This window comes from Durio zibethinus, unplaced genomic scaffold (genome assembly GCF_047325235.1).
Source record: "Durio zibethinus cultivar Kanyao isolate XHJ-2024 unplaced genomic scaffold, ASM4732523v1 HiC_scaffold_3, whole genome shotgun sequence".
Lineage (NCBI taxonomy): Eukaryota > Viridiplantae > Streptophyta > Magnoliopsida > Malvales > Malvaceae > Durio > Durio zibethinus.
The window spans coordinates 3,175,464-3,185,463 of record NW_028323044.1 but is presented as its reverse complement, the minus strand read 5'-3'; the positions used below and the strand labels follow the sequence as shown (position 1 = coordinate 3,185,463).

Here is a 10,000-nt window from a genome sequence, read left to right as displayed (position 1 = left end):
AACTCATTAGTTTACCCCCATCTATCTGAATGATCGGTCTCAACTCGGGAGGAAGAACCGGTAATAGACATAAAACCATCCATTCTGGTTCTATATTTGTTCGAATAAAATGCTTAGCCAATTCCATGCGTCTAACCAAAAAATCCTTTCTTCTTCCAATTTTTCGATCTTCCCATTCATTACCCGCGAGGCCTTCTTCTCCTAATTCTTTCCATTCGACCAACGAATAATCGATAAGAATTCGCAAATCTAGATCGGTTAATTGTTCTCGAATAGCACCTGCTCCAGTAGAAATTTCTCGATTTCGAAATGTATCGAAACCTTGGGTAGTAAAAAAAAGTGGGATACTGTATTTCCAGGATTGAATTTCATATTCGAATGAACCTCGTAATCGTAAGAAAGTAGGTTTTTTAGCGATGGGCCTAGCAAAAGCAAAATTAGGATAGGGCCCTACAGGATCTCTCCCCCCCCCCCTCAAAATCGGACATGAGAGTTTCCTCTCATCCGGCTCAAGTAGTTACACCAAATAAAGATAAAGAAAGGAGTTCTCGCTTTCAAATTCTAGAACCCCCCCCAAAAAAAGGTCTACTCTTTACTCAAGTTCCAAAGAAACATTTCATTGATTCATTCTTCTTTTATTGATTTATATTTTCTTAATTCTTTATTCAATTCGAAATTAGGACATAAATGAAATGTGAAATTCTTGAGTAGTCTACTTCCCCTCGAATGATGAATCCTCTTAAATTAAAGGAGTGTCATAAGGGATTTACTTGTCTATGTACCCTTCCATTCGATCTCTTAGGTCCTGCCTTACCTTACCTCGACGGTTATACCACGATGCCCTTAACTTAAAGCCTAAGCCTATATGCGATGTATAGACTCCTGCAACCATGACATATTTGTTTACTTGAACATAATTTCATTTCTTTCTAAAAGAACTAAAAGAAATGAGAATGGTTAATTCCACAAAAGAAAGAAGTCTTTTTTTTTCACGAGGTACAACTCAAAATTCCTATTTATTTATTTTTACTGACTCGACCATAGACCAATTCCCTTTTTATTTGGGAGTATTGAATACACCCATAATTCTGAGCTTCATGTTACTCCTCCCAAGAGACATGTCATGTCAGATCCAGGGCATCCCAATTCGATTGAATGGGATGACAGTTTCTCATTGCTAATCGGTAAAATCATAATTTCGATCAAATCACACATCGCAGTATACTAGACCCTCTAATTCTTTAAGAGGTTTATCTAAAAGATTGGCGATATAACTAGGACGACGTTTCAAATACCATACATGAGTTACTGGACATGCCAGTTTTATGTATCCCATTTGATATCTTCGTATCCGATAATCAACAAATTCAACTCCGCATTGTTCACAAAATTTAGGGCCCTGCTTTTCATTTCCAATTACTCGATAATTTCCACAAGCGCAAATTCCACTTTTTATAGGTCCAAAAATTCTTTCACAAAATAATCCATCCTTTTCCGGTTTATTGGTTTTGTAATGAAAAGTATAGGGTTTTGTCACCTCTCCAACGGTTTCTCCATTAGGTAGGATTTTATTGGCCCAAGCACTTATTTGTTGGGGAGAAACTGAGCCAATTCGGAGTTGTTGATGTTTATATCGGTCGATCATAGAAGACAAATTCTGATTCATTCCGATTAAGCTTCCTTCCTATTAATCTGGAAGTTCTTCTCAGATACAAGGAAATGATTCAGTTCCAGAGCCAAAGATCGTAATTCTCGGACGAGCAATCGAAAAGATTCTGGAGCATTTTCAGGTTTAGGTATTGTTCCTCCAATGATCATAGTACCAAGTACTTCTTGGCGAGCTCTAATATGATCAGATTTATAAGTAAGCATTTCTTGTAAAATATGAGCAACACCAAATCCCTCTAGAGCCCAAACCTCCATTTCTCCTACCCGTTGTCCTCCTTGCTTGGACCTTCCTCTAAGTGGTTGTTGTGTAACAAGTGTATAATGTCCACTGGAACGCCCATGTATTTTATCATCAACTTGATGAATTAATTTCAAGATATAAGGTTTTCCTATTATAACAGGTTGTTCAAAAGGGTCCCCCGTTCTTCCATCAAATAGTCTGCTTTTTCCTGGATACTCGGGTTCAAATACCCATGGATTCGCTGTTTGCTTACCGGCTTCATATAATTCGGAAAACACTAGTTTTCTCGAAGCCTCTTGTTCATATCTCTCATCAAACGGTGCTATTCGATAATGTCTATCTAGTAGACTCCCTGCTAACCCAAGCGAGCATTCAAATATCTGTCCCACATTCATTCGTGAAGGGACTCCTAATGGGTTGAAGACCATATCAACAGGTCTTCCGTCTTGCAAATAAGGCATATCCTGTCTAGGTAAAATTTTGGAAATGATACCCTTATTTCCATGTCTTCCGGCTACTTTATCGCCTACTTTCATTTCGCGTTTCTGTGAAATATATACACGAATCGTTTCCGGATTATAACTAGAACCCCCTTTTTTCTGGATCCATCTCACATCGATGACTCGACCCCTCCCACCTATAGGTAATTTTAGACAAGTTTCCTTTGAAGTGGATACCTGAATCCCAAGTATGGCCCGTAATAATCTATCTTCTGGAGCATATGATGATTCTTTCGCCACCTGAGGCGTTAATTTACCTACTAAAATATCGCCCGTCTCCACCCAAGATCCCAGCATCACAATTCCATTTTTGTCTAAATTGCGGAGTAAATGGGCTTCTAGGTGCGATATTTCGTTAGTGATTCTTTCAGGACCTTGGCTTGTCACATGAGTCTGAATTTCATATTTTCGTATGTGAAAAGAAGTATAAATATCTTCATATACTAGACGCTCGCTAATGAGTACCGCATCCTCAAAATTGTAACCTTCCCATGGCATATAAGCTACTAATACGTTTTTGCCCAAAGCGAGTTCGCCACCAACCGTAGCGGCACCATCCGCTAAAATCTGTCCCTTTTTAATGCATTTACCCCGCTGAACCCGGGGAGTTTGATGCATACAAGTATTTTTGTTGGAACGTTGATACATAACTAATGGAATGCTTAGAGTATCCCCATTACCCGATAAAATAATCTTGTCAGTATCGGTAGAAATGATCTTTCCCTCTTGATCGGCTATAGCGGGAACCCCTGAATCTAGAGCCAATTGGCGTTCCAACCCAGTTCCAACAATGCACTTCTCGGAACGCGAAAGCGGAACTGCTTGGCGTTGCATATTAGAACTCATTAAAGCCCGATTCGCGTCATTATGCTCGATAAAAGGAATGAGGGAAGCTCCCATAGAAAAATATTGAAAAGGAAAAATACTTCGAAGATGAACTTGTTCCCATGCAATAGTCAGGAATTCTTGGCGGTATCGAGCCGGAACAACCTGTTCTTCCTGAATACCCTGATTCAAGGCCAAAGAATTTCCTGCCGCTACCATATAATATTCATCTCGACTTGGGGATAAATAAAGCATCTGTGCTTTTTTTGATCTCTCAAATATTTTATAAAATGGACTTTCTAGAGACCCCCAACGACCAATCCTGGCATGAATTGCTAAGGATCCAATAAGTCCAACATTGATTCCTTCAGACGTGTCAATTGGGCAAATGCGTCCATAGTAACTAGGATGGATATCTCGTATCCGAAAATTAGCAGTTCGCCCGGTCAATCCTCCGGGGCCCAAATAACTCAATTTTCTCCCATGAACTATTTGTGTCAATGGATTTGTTCGATCCAAAACTTGAGACAATGGGTGTAATCCGAAAAAGGATTCATAAGTGGTTGTTAATGGAGTCGAAGTTACCAAATTCTGAGGAGTCGGTATCAATTTATGCCTAATTGCTCCGCATATAGTTCCTCTAACTACATTTTCTAAACGAACCAGAGCCAATCCGAATTGATCTTGTAAGAGATCCGCTACAGAACGAATACGCTTATTTTTCAAATGATTCATATCGTCAAGTGTACCCATTCCAAATTTCATTCCAATCAAATGATCCGCAGCTGCCAATATATCTCGCGGTAACAAAAATGTATTGTTCTGAGGTATATTAAGATTCAGTCTCTGGTTCATATTTCGTCGACCAATCCTTCCTAATTCACATCTTTGCTGAAAGAATTTCTTTTGTAATTCCTTACACAAGGATTCAGAAAATACCGGATCCCCGCCTACACAAGAAAATTGTTGATAAAACTCCAAAATGGCATTTTCTTTTGACCCAATTTTTTTTTTTTCCTTATCGGTCAGGAAAGACAAGAAAATTTCAGGGTAGCAAACATTCTCTAGAATTTCTCTTAGATTCGAACCCATAGCTGATGATAGAACTAGAATAGATATTTTCTGTTTCCTACTTACACGAGCCCATATCCTTGCTTTTCTATCAATCTCTAATTCGAACCTCCCCCCCCAATCTGATATTATGGTACCAGTATAGACCGAAATTCCGTTAGGATCCAATTCTGATCGATAATAGATACCGGGGCTTTGCAATATTTGATTGATCACAATTCTGTATATTCCATTTACTATAGAAGTTCCGAGGGAGTTCATTAAAGGAATGTTTCCAATAAAAATTGTTTGTTCTTGCATATCCTTACTGGTTTTCAAAATTAATCCTGCGGATACATATAATTTAGAAGAATATGTGAGTGATTCATATACAGCATCCCTTTCTTTTATCAACGGTTCCACCAATTGATATGTTTCCACAAATAATTGAAATTCAATTTCTTGATCTGTATCTTCAATTTTTGGAAACTTATCAAGTTCTTCTGTTAAGCCCCGATCCATGAACCCACAAAATCCTTCAAATTGTATCTGATTCAACCCAGGTATTGTATACATTTCCCCATTTTCATTCCCGAGCATTTTGAATTTCCCATTTATCAAAAAAATCCCATTCTTTTCTCATTCTTCATCGAATCATATGAATCGATCTAATAATGATGGAATTGAATTTCTATTCTGTTTACTGAATCACATGAAATTTTATCTAACTCCATATACCATATAATATATATGGAATGTATGAAATGCGTATGAACGGAAGAAGAAAAATTATACTCAAATTTTAATTTATATTTATAACAAACAGCTACATAAAAGAATTGATAAATGCCATTTAGCCTTATGGAGTTTTGTATAGAATATCAAAAAAAAAAATAATAATTCAATTTCTACCATTATTATGATATTCCATATTCCAATCCGATTGAATACCAGAAAAATGAAATGAATTCCTGATTTGATCTGTTCGTTGAGATAAAGACAAAATAATCATAAAATATATATCGGGAGAGAGTTGATTTTTCTAGCACTTAATTTTTTCATAGATTCCATTGTTCTGTTCAAAAAATGATTCGCAGAGAAGAGAGATGTTTTTACCCATTTTTTAGTTTTTTATTTTTTAGTAGAATATTTAGAATATGATTGAAGTGCGTACGAAAAGAGGGCTTGTATTTATTAAACATATGCAGATATAGCATTTCTATTTATATATGTCTTTCCTCTTTTCTTTTTATTCCATTATAGCTCTCTAGTGGAGACAACACATGGCGTGCTCTATCAAAAATTCTATTTTTTCTTTAATTTTAATCTATTCAATGAAAAATTGAAACACGATAATTTCTTGCTGATTCCCTATGGACATCATATCTAGATAGATAAAATACCTCATTAGATAACTAGAGCTGTGTAACAACTTATGTTCGGGGGTTTACATAGACTCATAATTGCTGTTATATTATTATAATATAATTTATAATTATATAATTTATAATTGAAATTAAGAAAGTTTTTTTATTGAATTGAAAAATTGAAAAAAAAAATCAATACTAATTAGTTATGTATCCATTTTTATTTTCTTATACCATTAGAGAAAGACAAGTGAAGAAGAATCGTCCATAAATTTGCCGTCAATAGTTAATAGTTAATGGTTCCAATTTTTTTGTCCTGCATTTTTACTTTTGTAACTGAGAATCCACATTTTCTTTTTCAATAGAAAAGAAAAAAGAAAGGGAAAGTTTTTGTTTTTAGATATTGTGTGTCTTGAGATACTATAACCAATTGAAGGTATGGATCCAATCTAAAAATAAAAAGGGGATACTCTCATTTTTTTGTTTGTAGCCTTTTGGCGACATGGCCGAGCGGTAAGGCGGGGGACTGCAAATCCCTTATTCCCCAGTTCAAATCCGGGTGTCGCCTGATCAACAAAAAACGCGAAATCCTATATTCTGTTTTGCTGATATAACTCGACCAATTTTCTCCGGCAAAAACAAGTGTAAGAAAAGGACTCTTGATACTTTCTTGATTATAAACTTGATTATAAACTTCCGGAGGTTTTGTTTTCTAAAGTGTTGTAAATCCTTACGTCTAGGATTCAAGGAAAAACTAGAGTAGTGGAAGGGAATGAGTAAATCTTGATATGGTAGCCCCTCCCCTACTAATAGAGGGGCTACTATCGGAGTCTTGAATTAGATTGGATAACGGGAGTGTTTAATTAACTAATGAATGGTTGTAGAAGGGTTGGAAGATACTTTGTATACAGACTGATGAAAGTCTCTGAGTGTTCAGGCATCCAATCAATATTAGATTGGATGGATAATTGGCTTTTACTTAATAAGGGACACCAAAAGAAAGAAGAAGTCTTATTATTGCTACATGTGAGTAACATTCTTTTGATACTTCCAAAAGTGTTACTGCGTATTTTGCTTGTGCTTAATGGTTCTCGATTTTACTAGAAATCATATAAGAACTTGTTATAAGCGGATTTATTGAAGTGTTTCATCAACGGTGGTGTGTCAGAATTCCCTTTTCCTTTTGACTCTGCACCGGTAATTCCACTATTATTAGTGAACAATAATGGAAAAATTCCTTCCTATTTGTTTCATATTCATAGAAATTAGGGGACATAATACACATGGATATAGTAAGTCTTGCTTGGGCTGCTTTAATGGTAGTCTTTACATTTTCCCTTTCACTCGTAGTATGGGGAAGAAGTGGACTCTAGGGGTACTTCTAATTGGGTTGAGGAATCAAACCGTATCAATTGTTTTCTAGATCGTTTTGCAAAGCCTTTTTAACTATTTTATTAGTCTTCATTTCGAAATTCTTGGATTCTAGTGGAGTAATGTATTCTATGAATAATACCCTTTCAATCAAAATCAAACAAACATTTCAATAATTCCCATGTTCGTATTTCGAAAGTAAAAGGGATACGGATGATAGGCAATTTATTAAAAAAAAAAAAGAATTCTTCCTAAATTTTCTATTTTGATGAACCAGCTCTTACCAGAGTTATATATGGACAATGAGGGACAAGGAACCCCCCCCCCTTTTTTTTTTCTGTATTTGTTTGTTTTTATTTCCTTCCCTCTTTACTGTTACTGTTCAAAGAGAAAAAAAGTAGTTCTTTTATTTAATAAGATCTTGCCTTAGTGTAGTCACATATTGCACACTTACCCCCTGTTTTATTTATTATTTTAGGAATTTTATTTATGCCATGCTTTATTGACTCATTTCATATCATGGATCAAAGAAAAGAAGTTAAATTAAAAATCGGTTCCATGAAATGAAAGAATTAGAAAATCGTAAGACTTGCCTTTCAATTATTTCAGATTGATTGAAATCAACACAAATAAAATAGATCAAGCGAAGAAATAAAATTGAGATACTATGTACATTACATATATTTCATTACATATATTTAATTGATATCGACATGTATGAAGATACATATTGTAGATTCATCTATATTAAGCTTGTATCTTTATACATTACAATAATAGATATGGATAGTATGGTAGAAAGATTCATATTTTTTTTCTACCATACTATCGAGTTTGATAGGATACTGCTGATTCTAGTCCATTCATTTTATTTAATTTATTTAAGACGTGAAATTGGAATCCTTTTTTTCTTAAATCCTTGATAAAAAGTCAAGTTTCATTCAAATTAATCACTTTGACTGACAGTTTTTACGTATATTATAAGTAAAAAGGCGGTAGGAACTAGAATGAACAGCGCTGTAGCAATAAATGCGAGAATATTTACTTCCATAATTTCATTGTTTTTTTTACTTCGCAATAACTCGGGATTTAATCCCATAGAGATGATAAATTTGTCGCTTGTAAATTCAATGCGATGACTTACATTTCAATGACATCGAATCGGATCAATATCATGAATAACAATATCTAAGCTATCAAATCGATTCACCGTCGAGAATTGAATAGTATAACATAGGAAGCTCTTTTATCCACACCGAATACAAAATTGGATTCCTGGCCCAATCAAAAGAATTCCTTTCCTTTATTTCTATATATTCTTTTCCACTCTTTCTTTTCGATAATCTACCGCCTTCCTTGTACAATCATCTGATGATGTATCATCTGACTGCTTTTCCACTTTCACCGTTTACAAATAGTTTACAAATAAACCCCAACAAAAAATGGAAAGGAAAAAATAAATAAAAAAGGCTATCCTTGGGAATGAAATTCTTTCATTTGTATTCCCTTTCACAGAAAATGGAGGGATCAATTGATGTATTTTTTTTTTATTGTATCCGTCGGGACTGACGGGGCTCGAACCCGCAGCTTCCGCCTTGACAGGGCGGTGCTCTGACCAATTGAACTACAATCCCAGGGCAATAAAGAAAAGTGTACAGCATAGATATTCTTATGATTTCATTCAAGCCATTTTCTATTTAAATTTTAGATTCGAATCGCCGTGTTGTAACAAACAAAGGCGCGAGTGATATATTGATATCCATACGGGTATGCGCTTTAGTGAGAGCAACGCGGATTACTAGTTACTAGTAATCCTTTCGTTATTGCCAAATCGATCGATAATCAATTTTAAAATGAAAAAAAAAAAAGAGTCTTTTTTCTTTACTTTACTCTTTCTTTTCATTAAACTTTATACTTAATGATCCTGATATGAATCTAGATCATTATCAAGGTCAGAATTTATGGGAACAAATAAATAGAACAAATAAAAAACAAATAGCGGTAGGGATGGATATATCAGAAAATTGGACTTTTTTTATTCTTCCCTAATTTTTTTGTTTGGCTTTTCTGGAAAACAAAATACAAAAAAATGGGCATTTTATGTTATGGCGGATCAGCGAATTATTGGGCCGAGCTGGATTTGAACCAGCGTAGACATATTGCCAACGAATTTACAGTCCGTCCCCATTAACCGCTCGGGCATCGACCCAGGAAGAATCAATTATAGGTTTATTGATAATCCATGATCAACTTCCTTTCGTAGTACCCTACCCCCAGGGGAAGTCGAATCCCCGCTGCCTCCTTGAAAGAGAGATGTCCTGAACCGCTAGACGATGGGGGCATATTTGCCTGACCGACATCATACTATGCTCATAGTATGAACAGTTTTTTGAAATTGTCAATATAATGGAATGATATGACTAGATCCGAAAGCTTTTTCCATCTTTTATGATTTTCCATTTTTGATTCATGATTTATACTCATAAATCATTCATTTGAATCGCCACTCTATTCTATATAGAAATAAATTAGATATAGAAATAAATTAGATAAATTCAATCTATTATATTATTATATTATATAAATCGATATTATAAAAAGAAACTAGATTATATTAATAATACAAAGTATAAGATCCTTTCGGGAAGTGATTGGTCTGACATAAACATAAAAAGGGGAGTTAAACTTCATTTCTTCCACTTTCATTCTTCATTTCTTCCACTTTCATTCATTGATTCACTCATTATTAAGATTAAGACGAGACAGGCGTATTTCTATCTCACACTAAGCCAGGAAATTAACAAAAAGTAAATCTGGAATTTTGGGAAGAGGGAGCAAGAAGTTATCGAAAATTATGTGTGTTTTTTTTTTTTTCTAAAAATTGGGTTCGGTGGACAAAGCAAATCTCTTCATCACATGTTTCGATAAAATATATTGGATCCATGTCGAATTGCTAAGGTACATCTATTAATCAAATC

The 10,000-nt window shown here is 34.9% G+C and overlaps 1 pseudogene across 1 annotated transcript in view; it reads right to left on the bottom strand.

Moving 5' to 3' along the window:
* Window positions 1-3,614, bottom strand: part of LOC149504053 (DNA-directed RNA polymerase subunit beta' pseudogene) — an 11,499-nt pseudogene extending 7,885 nt beyond the window's left edge. Inside the window, exons 1-2 of the transcript XR_016338890.1 lie at window positions 1,214-3,614; window positions 1-436 (exon numbers count right to left, since the gene is read on the bottom strand). The exon at window positions 1-436 is cut by the window's left edge and continues 977 nt beyond it. The product of XR_016338890.1 is annotated as a DNA-directed RNA polymerase subunit beta' pseudogene (transcript). The remainder of the gene's footprint in view (window positions 437-1,213) is intronic.
* Between the last annotated feature and the right edge of the window lie 6,386 nt (window positions 3,615-10,000).